This window comes from Peromyscus californicus, unplaced genomic scaffold, assembly GCF_007827085.1.
Source record: "Peromyscus californicus insignis strain IS unplaced genomic scaffold, ASM782708v3 Scaffold_15__1_contigs__length_86483966, whole genome shotgun sequence".
Lineage (NCBI taxonomy): Eukaryota > Metazoa > Chordata > Mammalia > Rodentia > Cricetidae > Peromyscus > Peromyscus californicus.
In genome coordinates, this window is record NW_026294447.1 from 72,226,796 (window position 1) to 72,239,067 (window position 12,272).

Below are 12,272 nucleotides of genomic sequence, written 5' to 3' on the forward strand. Positions count from 1 at the left end.
TGTTGCAGGAGGATATTTTGCAGTGGCGAGTTGTCATGCGTGAGTAGGAAAACATCTTCCAACTCCAAGGGGCGCATTGTCCTAATTCATGACTTGGCTGTCAATAGTCCCCTGTATGTGCCCCCTCCCATTTCTTGCTGTCTAAATCCCACCCAGTCTCCATGGTTCAGCTCAGACCCCAGTCTCCTTCATGATCCTGCCCCTGATGGCTCCAGACCATATTTATGTGGTGACTAGTGTCTGAAGAGCTCTGTTACTGTTTGTGACTTACAGAATCCAAATCCTATTCATCCAAAGAGCTTTGATGTCCATTACCAGTTTCCGAGTCATTTGGTTTAGTGCCCAGAAACCAGCATGTGAAGAGACAAGTCTCCATGACATTCCAAGGGATGTCGTTACTACAGGTCATGATCCTGAGGCTATGGGAATGCTTCATCCCGGGATAGATAGATGTCACTAAAGACTGGCCCATTGCAGACAAGTGCCTAGGGCCTGAAAAGATGGCTCAGTAGGTAAAGAGCCTGCCATTCGAGCATGATGATAGAAGTTTAGATCAGCAGCACCCATGTAAATGCTGGGTGAGCACGGTAGCCTGTCTGAAATCTCAGGCTGCAGAGGTGTAGACAAGGGATCCCTGGGGCAAAATAGTTAGCCAGACTAGCACAGTTGGTGACCTCTGGGTTCAGTGGGAAGATCCTGCCTGCTTCAATGAACAAGGTGGAGAGCCATGAGGAAAAACTCCTGGTGTTAGGCCTACACACATACACACACACACACACACACACACACACCCCTACGCACATGCAAACATGCATGCACACATGCTCACGCACCACACCCACAGATACACCCAAAATGAGAAAAACAAAAACATCATGCCCAAGCTCCCCTTTTCTTTCCCGTCACTCCTCAGAGGGAACTGAAGAAGAGGGATGCATTCTGAGCAAGGTTCATTATATAGATGCCTGGCTTCCTATCTGGACCAGTAGACAGGACTGAGTGCTGCCTTCTGGCCTCATTTTGACGGCCTTTTGTGATAGGTGGCACATATGGGACATGGGAACAACGAACAGGGGCATTGATGGCCAGTTCAGGGGCCCTAGTTGCTCAGCGATCTCTGTATAGCTATCAGAGAGCATCTACTTATTCCTTTGGGGATCACCCTAAGGCCAATGATCAGAGAGAGCATGGGGGGCACTTTGGGCCTGGGAAGAGATGAAGAGAAGGAAGGGGTTGGTGGAGAGGTGGCAGGAACACAGGCCGAAGCAGGTAGGTACACATAGCTTGGGTTTCTCCTGAAGGAGTCTAGCTTGGTCTTCTCCAAGCTCCTGCACCACACTTTTTAACTTACGCCCGAATGTCATGATGATCCCAATTCTATGGCTTTTCCTAAGCTTAAGTCATTTCTCTTCCATCGGTGTCCACTTGACAAATGATTGCTTAGCCACAGAGCCTCATTTCCAATGCTACAAGCCTGGAGTTCCCAACCCCGGGACCCCAGGATTTCAAATGCTTTATATTCCTTTTTCCATTCACTCTTTCCCTGTGAAACCTGGTTCCTTTGTGAGTCTGTCTCTCTGTGAACTCCTGAAGGGCTCAGACTTTGCTTCATTCATCTTTGCACTCTCAACAGTAGCTCAGTACCCAGCACACTGTGGGTCCCGGACAGATGTTTTCAGAATTGAACAAAAGCTGAAGGAGCCCCTGGGCTGTTTTGAGCAGGAACTGAGTCTACTTTGCTGGTGCTGAAGGATTTTGCCTAGAGACAGATGCTGCGGTGGAGAAGTCAAGGTCTGGACTGCAGCTAAGGCAGACGCAGTAGGAAGAGTGGAGCAGAAGGTGGACTTGCTGTCAGTTTTAGTGTGGGGACTGAAGGAGGGGGGTTAGGAACTGACTCTCAGGCCTTTGTGTTAGAAACTGCTATGGGAAGCATCCCACAAGAAGGGAGATGGTATGGTGATGAAGCCAGGGGAAGCATTTCCTGTCTCCGATGAGTAAAACAAGAATCTTTCAAATGGGGGAAGCGCATTTCTAATGGCCAGAGCAGGGAGATTGGCGGTTTGTGTTCTTGGTTGGAAAGAGAAGCAGATGAGCCAAGCCAGAACCCAGGCAGAGGGAATGTCAGTTAATGTCAGTCACCTACTGCAAGGAAGGGAGCATTTCTGTAGTCAAGGACTCCGTACCCCCGAAGGGAGGCAGAGGCTGCTATCCTGAACTAACCTTAGGCCATACTGCAGCTGCTGGGCTTTGCCTGCCCTGAGGTCTCCCCTCTCACTAGTGTGGTGAAAAGCATTGTGGGTGCCCAGAGCAGTGAGTCCCTGTGTCTGTGGGACCAAAGGCTCAGGTTAGAGCTCTGCTTATCTGGCCTCTCAGATTGGAAAGCAGCAGCCTAAGGATATGTGAAGTGGTTTCCTCAGATGGGTGCTTTACTGGACTTCTTCCAGACACATGGGGGAATGCGAACAGTGGAGAAATGTAGTTCAATGCAGAGGTTCCTCTGAGGGAAATGTGAGTGACGGAGGAAGTACACAAGTCTATCCTCTTCTGGCCATCATTGCTTTTGGATCACTGGCCTAGGAACCCTGTCTGGGGGTTTTCTATCTCCCGGAGGAACACTGGCTAGAGAGTCCATCCTCATCCTCAATGATGTGACCCCTGGACCCTACATCATTTCTCTATATGTCCCATCCAGTCTTGAGCAGCCTGGCAGGCAGGCAGGACTTTGGGTGTCCTAGTTCCGACAGGTACAGTGAACTCATTCCTCCCTGTGCCCTTTGATAATGTCTATAGATAACCTAATCTGGCCTCTTTCAAACTGGACTCTTTATGTTGCCTGGTGACATCTGAAGAGTCACAACTGGAGCTGTGCTAAAGGGGAGTGGTTTTAGAGGTGGAGTAAGAAGGGAATAAAGATGGAGGTGGGAAGGGTGGAGGATAAAGGTCAAAAATGAGCTCAAAGACACTGGACTCTAGAACTCTGGCCATACTTACACACAGGGAACCATTTCTTCTTTGAAAGGTTTTGTACTGTCTAGACTTTAGCCTTGGTAGACCACCCTAAGCAGTTCCTGTGTCAAGATTTCAGTTTGTTTGCTCAGAGAATTTTATTCAGAATAATTTTTTTTTGAGAGAAGGTCTTCCTATGTAGTCCTGGCTGTCCTGGAACTCAATATGTAGAGCAGGTTGGCCTCAAAGTCACGAAGATTTGCCTGCCTCTGCCTCCCAAGTGCTGGGATTAAAGGCGTGCACCACTATGTCTAGATATCTTTTTAAAATATTTTAATTAAAAATTTTATTTTATGTGATGACTGTTGTCCTATATGTGTGTGTGTGTGTGTGTGTGTGTGTGTGTGTGTGTGTGTGTGTGTGTGTGTGCAATACTTGCAGAGGCCAGAAGAGGGCATCTGATCCCCTGGAAGTGGAGTTACAGATTGTTGTGAGCCACCATGTATGTAGGTGCTGGGAATTGAACCCAGGTCCTCTGCAAGAGTAGCAAGTACTCTTAACCGCTGAACCATCTTTCCAAACCCTATGATAATGCTTCTTCAGTTATGAATTTCACTTGACCATGAACCTAGAATTCTGAGCAAAAGAAAATTATTGATAAGATTTTATTCCCTCCACCCCAAGAGCTTGATATGATGGAAACAGTTTGGGTGCCATTGTTGCTGCCAAACAACATACCTGTCTGTTGGGACAGCCCTTCCTGGGGACATCAGTGCAGATGTGCATGAAAATGCCTGGGGTGGACAAAATGGGAACATAGCCTTCTGTGTCTTTTTTTTCACATTCTCACTACTTAGATCATTTAGATGATTCCGTAAATAAAAAGGAGGCATTCTGGGAACAGAGGTTGATGCTGTCACAGCCTCCACCTGTTCCCTGGAAGGCATAAGCCATCATAGAGCATCTGCCATTCAAAGTAGGGCCCAGATTGAGGAGTCAGCGTAAATCACCCTTCCTTAATTACTAATATCAAGATTACTAGCGTATTAGACCCATTCTTCTCAGATTGTGAAGGGCAGCAGGTTAGAGGCTCTGCAGAACTAAGAGAGGTTACGTGGATTCAACGCTGTCCTGACAGACAGTCAGGAAGAGGGACAGACTGAGCTTAATTCGGTCTGCGTCATGGGACGACAGTGCGGAAAGACATGTCTCCCGTGTCTATGCCCCCAAACAATATTGTAACAGACACTCATTTTATTGCCCCCCCCACCTCCCAAATAGTTCTGTTCCAAACAGCTAAAATGACCAAAGGGGGCTGATGGCTCCTGGAGCCGAAAGCCTTTTATGAGATTACAGCTGAGTCTAATCTGCCTGCTGCCAACAGCACATTAAAGGAATGGCATTATTGTGTTGGAGACCTGGGTCCCTTTGCTCTCAACTGTCATTGTTTGTTATCATTATAGACTAAAGGGCGATGTTATTGAGTGAGAGAACTCTGCACACACCGCTTTGGGGGAGAGCCATAGACTCTTGTTTCTTCTTGGGAACTCTGTAGGTGTGTATGGCTGCGGGTGGGGGCCTTCCCATGTAGCATACCTACGCTTATGTGGACCAACAGACATATCTAAATTGGTCTTCTACGATCCGGAGGACGTGTCCCAGATAGAGAACACAGATGGTAGAATTTGCAGGAAAGGAAAGCAAGAAGAGCTTTCCTTAATTGTGTTCCTGGCGACTGAAATGTAGTGTGAAGTGGTTCACCTTGAACTCCACGGAGGAGCGGAGTGACTGCAAATCAAAGGCACACGATCATCAGATCCGTCCACTAATGAGGCCGTTCTACAGGAGGCCCTTGAAGCCGGGATGACAGCCTCGACATGTCTTGGCTATTCCCAGGGAGGAGTGGGAAGGACTTGTGGGATGCCAGCTGAGGAAGTCAGAGGCAGAAGTCAATCCATCTAGGCTGACTGAGCTACCTAACAGCACATAGCATGAGCATCCAAATGGGCTGAGCCTTCATTTCCTGGAGTGTAGGGTGGCAGAGAAATGTTCAATCCAGAGGTAGCTCTGAGGGAAATCTGGGTGATGTTAGAAGCGCACATCCTCTCTGTGTCATCATTATTATCAGACACTGTGACCTCTGTCTGGGGCTGTTCTGTCTCCTGAAGGAACACTGGCTGGAGATTCCATCCTCATCTTCAATGCGCTCACCTCTGGACCCCACATCATTTCTCTATACTCCCCTGGACAAGGACTGTCATGTCTGACTCCCACTCTCTTCTTCCATTCCCACCGCTGTCAGTCCAAGGGATCCAATATGCCTCCAATGACAATCTCCGTCATCCAAAGCCATCCCCTCCTGGACATCCTCCCTTCCACCTGCCTGTTCCTGTTCAGTACAGCCATCCCATGGCTACACCTGGATCCTTCAAAATTGCTGACCCCTGAAAAAATAAACTCTGAAATGTGCTTTCTGAACTCCCTTTACTCCGCTCTCTGCCTGTCCTCACAGATCTATTGCCCCTGGTCCTCCAGTCCCATCCTGAGGGCTTAGGACAGCTCTTAGAATACTGCGTCTATGCAATGCCTCCCCCGATCTGATTCCTCTGAAATCTTCAGCTCCCATGCTCCCCTTTGAACCAGAGTTTCCACAGGGCTTCACATTCTGCCGCAGCCTCTTGCAAGCCTATTCCTGTCTGTGCCCTCCCTGCCAAGCCCTCTTCTGATTCAAGCCATGGCAGTGTCTCTCATTGGTCCCAGACTCTGAACTTGGAGCTCCGTGTCCATTCCAGTCCTGCATACTGTTTGTGCTTCCATCACGAGGGCCATCTACTGCTCCCTACTGGCCAGGCATTTCCATGTGGCCCGTTCTTCATATCTTCTGTCCAATGTGCATTTTATGTGTACGTATGTCTCTGGCTTGTGTCATGATAGGTTGGTTATGCATTGATGCCTTCTACGAGAAGGTGTGGTCTTTGAGGACAGGAGCCAGTTTTACTCAACTCTGCTAGCACAACACCTGCCCCATGGCTAATGATGAACATCTCTCGCATGTGTGTGTGTACATGCTCAGGAGATAGACTTGGGTGTCATTTCTCAGCTATCATCTGCCTTGATTTTGGTGGTGGGGTGTCTCATTGGCCTGAAGTTTGCCAAATAGGCTAGCTGGTTGGCCAGAGAGCTCCCACAATCCATCTGCCTCCGCCTCTCCGGTGCTGGGATTGCAAGTTTACACTATCATGCTTGGATTTCCCCCACCCCCACACACAGGCTCTGGGAACTATACTCAGGTCCCCAAGCTTGCAAAGCAAGCTGACGAAGCTATCTCCCCAGCCTATACATTACATTTCTAAATGTCCCAGGACATGCCTTCCATGGCCCCTTGGGTCTTTGTCAGGGAAGCCTCAAAGCCCAGCCCCATCTCTCCCTAAGGTTTTCCTGGGAAAAGACTCTCAGAGCCCCATGCCAGTTCACCCTTTCTCCTTGTAGTGCCAATTGCCGGGTGGTCATTTCTAGTGTGCCATGCAGGAGGCAGGACTGTGGTGGTGGCGGTAGTGGGAGGCAGCAGGGACCAGAGAACGTCACAGAACACTGTGTGAACTGGCACCAGTTCTGTGGGCTCACCAGCTGGCATGATGGGAAAGAGCCAGAGGGAAAGTTCATGTTTTTTGCCCAAAGCTGAGAATCAGGAGGGCAGCCAGTGGTCTCAGCGCTGACGGCTTAGGAGGGAGACGTGTCAAGGTCACCTCTGCTTTGTGCCTGACCTAAGAGAAGTGTTGTAGATGTTGTGTGTGTTTGTGTGTGGGTGTTGCAAGCCACCAGGCATGTCTAGATAGCTAATAGCATGCTTCCACGGCAGAGCAAGAGGAAGATCCACTAATCCGATTTGTAATTTATCTCTTGGGTTGATCCCAATGTTCCCCTTTGTTTCTGACTTGATGCATTTATCTGAGGGCTCAGTGAGTTCACCTTGGCAAAGTCTTGCATGAATAGAAGCATTTAACTTAGCAGATAAGCATATAGCTCATAGTCGTGTGTGTGTGTGTGTGTGTGTGTGTGTGTGTGTGTGTGTGTGTGCACATGTACGTGCAGCTGCTTTAACCCTTAAAGGAGGGACTTCCTCTCAGGAGGAGAACACAGGATTGGTTTGTACAGTTCTTGCTTTTGTAAAGGCAGTAGGTAGAGAGAACCAGTTGGGATGGGGAGAGGGCTAGGGGCTTGTTTAAAGTGATTCTGGATGCAGTCAGACCAAAGCTCAAGCTTTTCTCTACTCTAGGTTGGGGTAGAGGTGGAGAAGAGGCATATCTCTGGGCTTCTTCCCCTTCTCAGAGTCATATAGTTCCCAGGCTCAAAGAAATTAGGCAGCATGGAATCTAGTGCCTCCCACCTTCCTAGGCAATCAGACTCACCCATGAATGCTTGCTTACCAAGGAGGTGGGTTTGTGAGTTCCCCTCAAACCTCCTGGTTTGCTGGGGCAACATTACCCACAGGAGCTGCGTCCTCGGCTGCTAAGGGTACAAGGCTAATCATAGGGCTGGTCCAAGGTTAGGACAAAGTCTTCTGACCCTCCATCCAGATATCCTCCACTCATAGCCCAAGAGTCTTGGAGCTTACAGCTTTGGGAATCATGGCTCATACTCGTTACAAGAGAGTGTTGAAAGCATCTTTAGCCGAAGACCATGAGTTCATCTAATTACATTAGGTCCTACCAAGAGGGTGCAAGGCTTTAATTTCCAGAGTGGGTCAAGTCAGCAGAAATGGATCACTCATTCTGGGATGACCTGGTACCTTCTGACCCATCTTTGGCACTGTGTAGGATTTCAAAGTCTTCTGTGGATACCTTACCCCACTCTCCCTGCTGACCAGCCCTGTTCCTGATGATGCAAATAGGATTTGATTTCTTCCTGGTTTATAGCTCTCTCTCTCTCTCTCTCTCTCTCTCTCTCTCTCTCTCTCTCTCTCTCTCTCTCTCTGTGTGTGTGTGTGTGTGTGTGTGTGTATGTGTGTGTGTGTATGTGTGTCTCCCTCTCTTTCCTTTCCTCCCTTTCTTTGTTCTTTCTTTTATTCTTTCTCTCTCCTTTTTTTCTAATAGCTTTTCAGGCATATGATTCACCATATAATCTATTCACTTAAAACACATGCCAGTGCTTTCAAGTCTGTCTTCAGAGCTGTGCAGACACTGCTATAATCAACTTTAGAACACTTTCATCACTCCCCAAAGAAACTCTATATCTGCGAGCAATGATTACTTGTTGTCAGTCCCTCACCATCTCAACCACCTTATTCCTGGACAACAATTAATCTATGTTTATTTCTACAGATTTGCCTCTTCTGGACATTCTATATATGTGAAACCATATGGTATAAACTTCTGTGTCCAGCTTCTTTCACTTAGCGTCATGTTTCCAGGATTGACCTGTGTTGTATCATATACTATTTCATCTTACGGACATAACACATTTTGTTTTCCTATTTTCCAGTTGTCAGACATGGGTTACTTCCAATTTGGGGTTATTAGGAGTCACACTGCTATGAACAGAAGTATTTTACATTTTTGTATGTTTTCATTACTCCTGAGTATAATAACTAGGGGTAGAGTGACTGAGTCATGTATTAACTCTAGGCTTAAACTTCTAAGAAATTGCCATACATTTTCTAAAGATGATTCAGCCTTTTACATACTATTCCCACTGCTTTGTGTCTTTGTATTGTAGGAGAGTTTCAATTTCCCCACAGACATCTGTTATTATCTGTCTTCTTTGATATTGCTAGCCTAGTGGGTGTGAAACTGTATTTCATTCTGGTTTCTATTTGCATTTCTCCTTGTGGCTTACAGTGTTGGGGGTCTTTTCTATGCCCCCTGACCATTTGTATGTCTTCTTTGGAGAAATCCTCCAAGTATTTCTGCCCATCTTTTAACTGCACCCTTTATCTTTTATTATTGACGTTCAAGACTTCTATCTCTATCCTAGATGTATCTGTCAGCTACACGATTGTCAAATAGTGCCTGATCTGGGGGTGTCTTTTCATTTCATTGACGGTGTCCTTTGAAGCAAAACAGCTTGTAATTTTGATGAAGTCCATTTTCTTTGTTGTTTGTTTTTTTTTCCCCCTTTATTTTTTGTGTCTGGGGGTTATAGTTAAGACATCACCGACTAATTCACAGGTCATGTATGCCGACTCCATTGTTCTAAGGACGTCACAGCTGAGCCTTTTGATCTGTGTAAGCTGATTTCTGACTATGGTGTAAGAGAGGGGCACGGGGTCACTCTTCAGCTTCTATTTCATCTGATTGTCCTGGCACCATTTGTTGAAAAGGCCATTGTTTCTCCCACTGAACTGTTTCCGTGCACTGGCAAAGGTCGACTGTCTGCGCATGTGTGGGTTTATTTCTAGACCGTCAACTCTCTTCCTTAGATATGTTCTCATATCAGTATTACACTGTCTTGAGTACTTGTGTCGAGGTCTTAAGTTCTGAAGTGAGTGTCTTTCTACTTTCTGTGTACATCTGGAGGGAATGCACTCTAAGAGAGGCTGGAATGTGGCTGGAGAGGAAAGTCTGACAACAGAGGCCAAGGACCCTGCGAGGCATTAAAGACTGGGAATCAGGCAATGCCATTTTTATGCCTTGTCCTGCCCTGTATAACCTCATGTAAGCCACCCAGTCTCTTTTCCTTTGTGTAGAGTGCAGGCTCTGAGCCAGCTGACAGGGAAAGGAATTTTTGATTCTAATAATTGTGGAGGCAAGGATGTCTCAGCTTGTTGAGGCCAATTCTATCACAGGACCCTGTGACTTAGTATCTGTGTGCGAGTGCTTGTTTGTATATGTGTGTGTGTGGGTGGGTGGGGTTGTGCAGGCAGATTTGAGAGTTGTGTGCTGAGATCATAGGACATTGGGTATCAGTCTTCACCTCTGAGGTCTCTCTCAGTGCTGACCAACACAGATTCTCCCCTATGTATGATTATAGATGATGAGGATTCTAGGTTATCCTGTCATGCCAGGGAGCCACAGAGACCTCAAAGACTACCAAGTTCATGTCTAAATGGCTCAAGCTTTTACTGGTCCAACATGGGGCACTATGGACATCAACAAAGCTAATAACTGTGGTGGGTCTCAATGTGTGGACTATAGTCAAATTTGCTGCTACAAAACCACTATTGTTTGGGAGCTCTGGATTCTGTAATCTGTGAGGGCTGTCAGTGTCCTCCTTGCTTGGCCTGGTTCTTACGGCCTTACCACTTTACCTGGTTGCCTTGTTCATGGGCTTCATGCCAGCACTTCCCTGCCAGCCCGCTGTCATCACGCCGCTATTCTGTGTCCATCTGTTTGGAGAAGGCGTAGGGAGCTGCAGAGTTATTGATAAGGGTCCACCTACTGAAAGTTGATCAAGCTCCGCCTGCTGGGTAAACAGTTCCCCTCTCAGAGAAGCACCTTTGCCTACTCTAACACAGAACCACTGCCAGAAACTAAGAGAGCGAATAACTCCACCATGGGGAGACACGGCCCACTGACCCCCTCCAGGGCTCCCTTACAGCACCCTGCCCTCTGTGGTGCATCACTACTCTTTGTTCCCAAGCCAGAAGCTTCTATTAGATGAATAAAGCATGCATTTCTCTGCCGGCTGCAGGTCCTGTGATCACGTGCCTTCCCACATGGGGGCTTGAAGATTTCAGGTTAACAAAATGGCTTTTGGCTGAAGAAGTGTGTGTGTGGCCGATGGGGCTCAGGGGCTCGGTTGCAGCAGGGACCTGTGCTCCAAGCTCTTCTCCTCCAGTTCCTCTCTGCTTTGCTCCCTCTGAGCCTCAGTTTCTTTCCATATAAAAGCAAAATGGCCAGAATGCACTGAGCCCAGAGAGAGGAGCCAGACTCAAAGGTCACCTACTGTACGATTCCCTTTATGTGGCTTTCTAAAAAAGGCAAACACGGGGTCAGAAAACAGATCAATAGCTGCCAGGAAAGGAGGGGTGGGGGAGGGACTAGTTACAAGGGGCACAGGGAACATTTGGGGTGATGGACTTGCTTCATCGTGATGGGTTTTTTTTCCCCTGTAGGCATTACATCATTGGGTAAGTTTGTCAGACCTGATAACACTACACGTAAAAGGGATGAGTTTTATTACAAATGAATTACAGCTCAGTAAACAAGCAGCAAAAATGACCCCCCCCCCCCAACACACACCTCTGAGCTCTCTCTCGGTGCTAACCTGCACAGATTCTCCCTGAGGTGTGATCATGGACAGCAGAAAGAGATATCCAAGGCTTTGATTTTCTTTTAAAAGTGTCCCTCCCTGACTCTCCCACCTCTCTTTAAGTCAAACATCCTTCCCATGGTGAACTGGGAGCAAGAGGAAGGTGGGCTTCGTCTTTGTGGTCAGCTGATCAGGACTGAAGCCTCCCCCTTGGTGGTGGTGGTGGTGTGTATGTATCCTGTCTCTATAGATGTCACATGTCCTCGGGATGGAAGCCCTGCCTGGTCCTCTTGTTCCAGGCCAGGGGTCTGAGTCTCTGGCCTGAAATGAACTATTTCTGAGTGTGAGCTCAGAATCCAGATCCCAAGGAAGAAGCCATGTGGCCGGTAGGACAAAGGGAATTGCTGATGGAGGTGTGGTGGTCTCTGCTGTTTCTGCCTCCATCAGGGTGTGAGTGAGGCGTCCCCTTTTCAATAGCCAACCGCTCTGTTCTCACTGAGGCCCACTGCTGGGCATCCACTGAGGTCATCCCCGTGACACAGGGAGGGAGTCGGGCTTCCACTGGGAGAAATCAGCAGGGGCCAGTTACAGAGAGGCAGCTGCCTACACAGGCCAACAGGACCCATAGCCTTTGGGCTGGTGGGAAGGAATGGCACTCCCAGCCATGGGGGCACATGGCTGGCCTGGCTGGTCAGGGTTTGAGACGTCTTCCACCATCATCAATTCCCAGATCCATCTTAGATGCAGTGTGCACACCAGTGCCTACTTCAGGAGCACTTGCTGTGGGCCAGATTCAGACTCAGTGGTCCATGTTAGTTTCCAGATCTTCTCCTGGGAAACAAATGTCCAGACTGACTACAGGACTCAGTTCTTGAGATCAGTGGCCGTTTCCTGTTCTGTTGGCGGAAACAAGCCAGGCCTGAGCAGTCCAGCTCAGGGTTCTAAGGAGACTGGAACAGAAGGAATGTGCCAGCGGATAAATCTGCCCAGGAAAGCTCCTCCCAACCCACCCGCCTTAGAGTTCACTGGACCCTGTGATACTTTCATGGCTGTGGGGCCTATCCCTCAGGGTGCAGAGTCAAGGATGTCCTCTACACAACCTCTACTCTGGGTGCAAAAAAACCAAGATGAAGAAA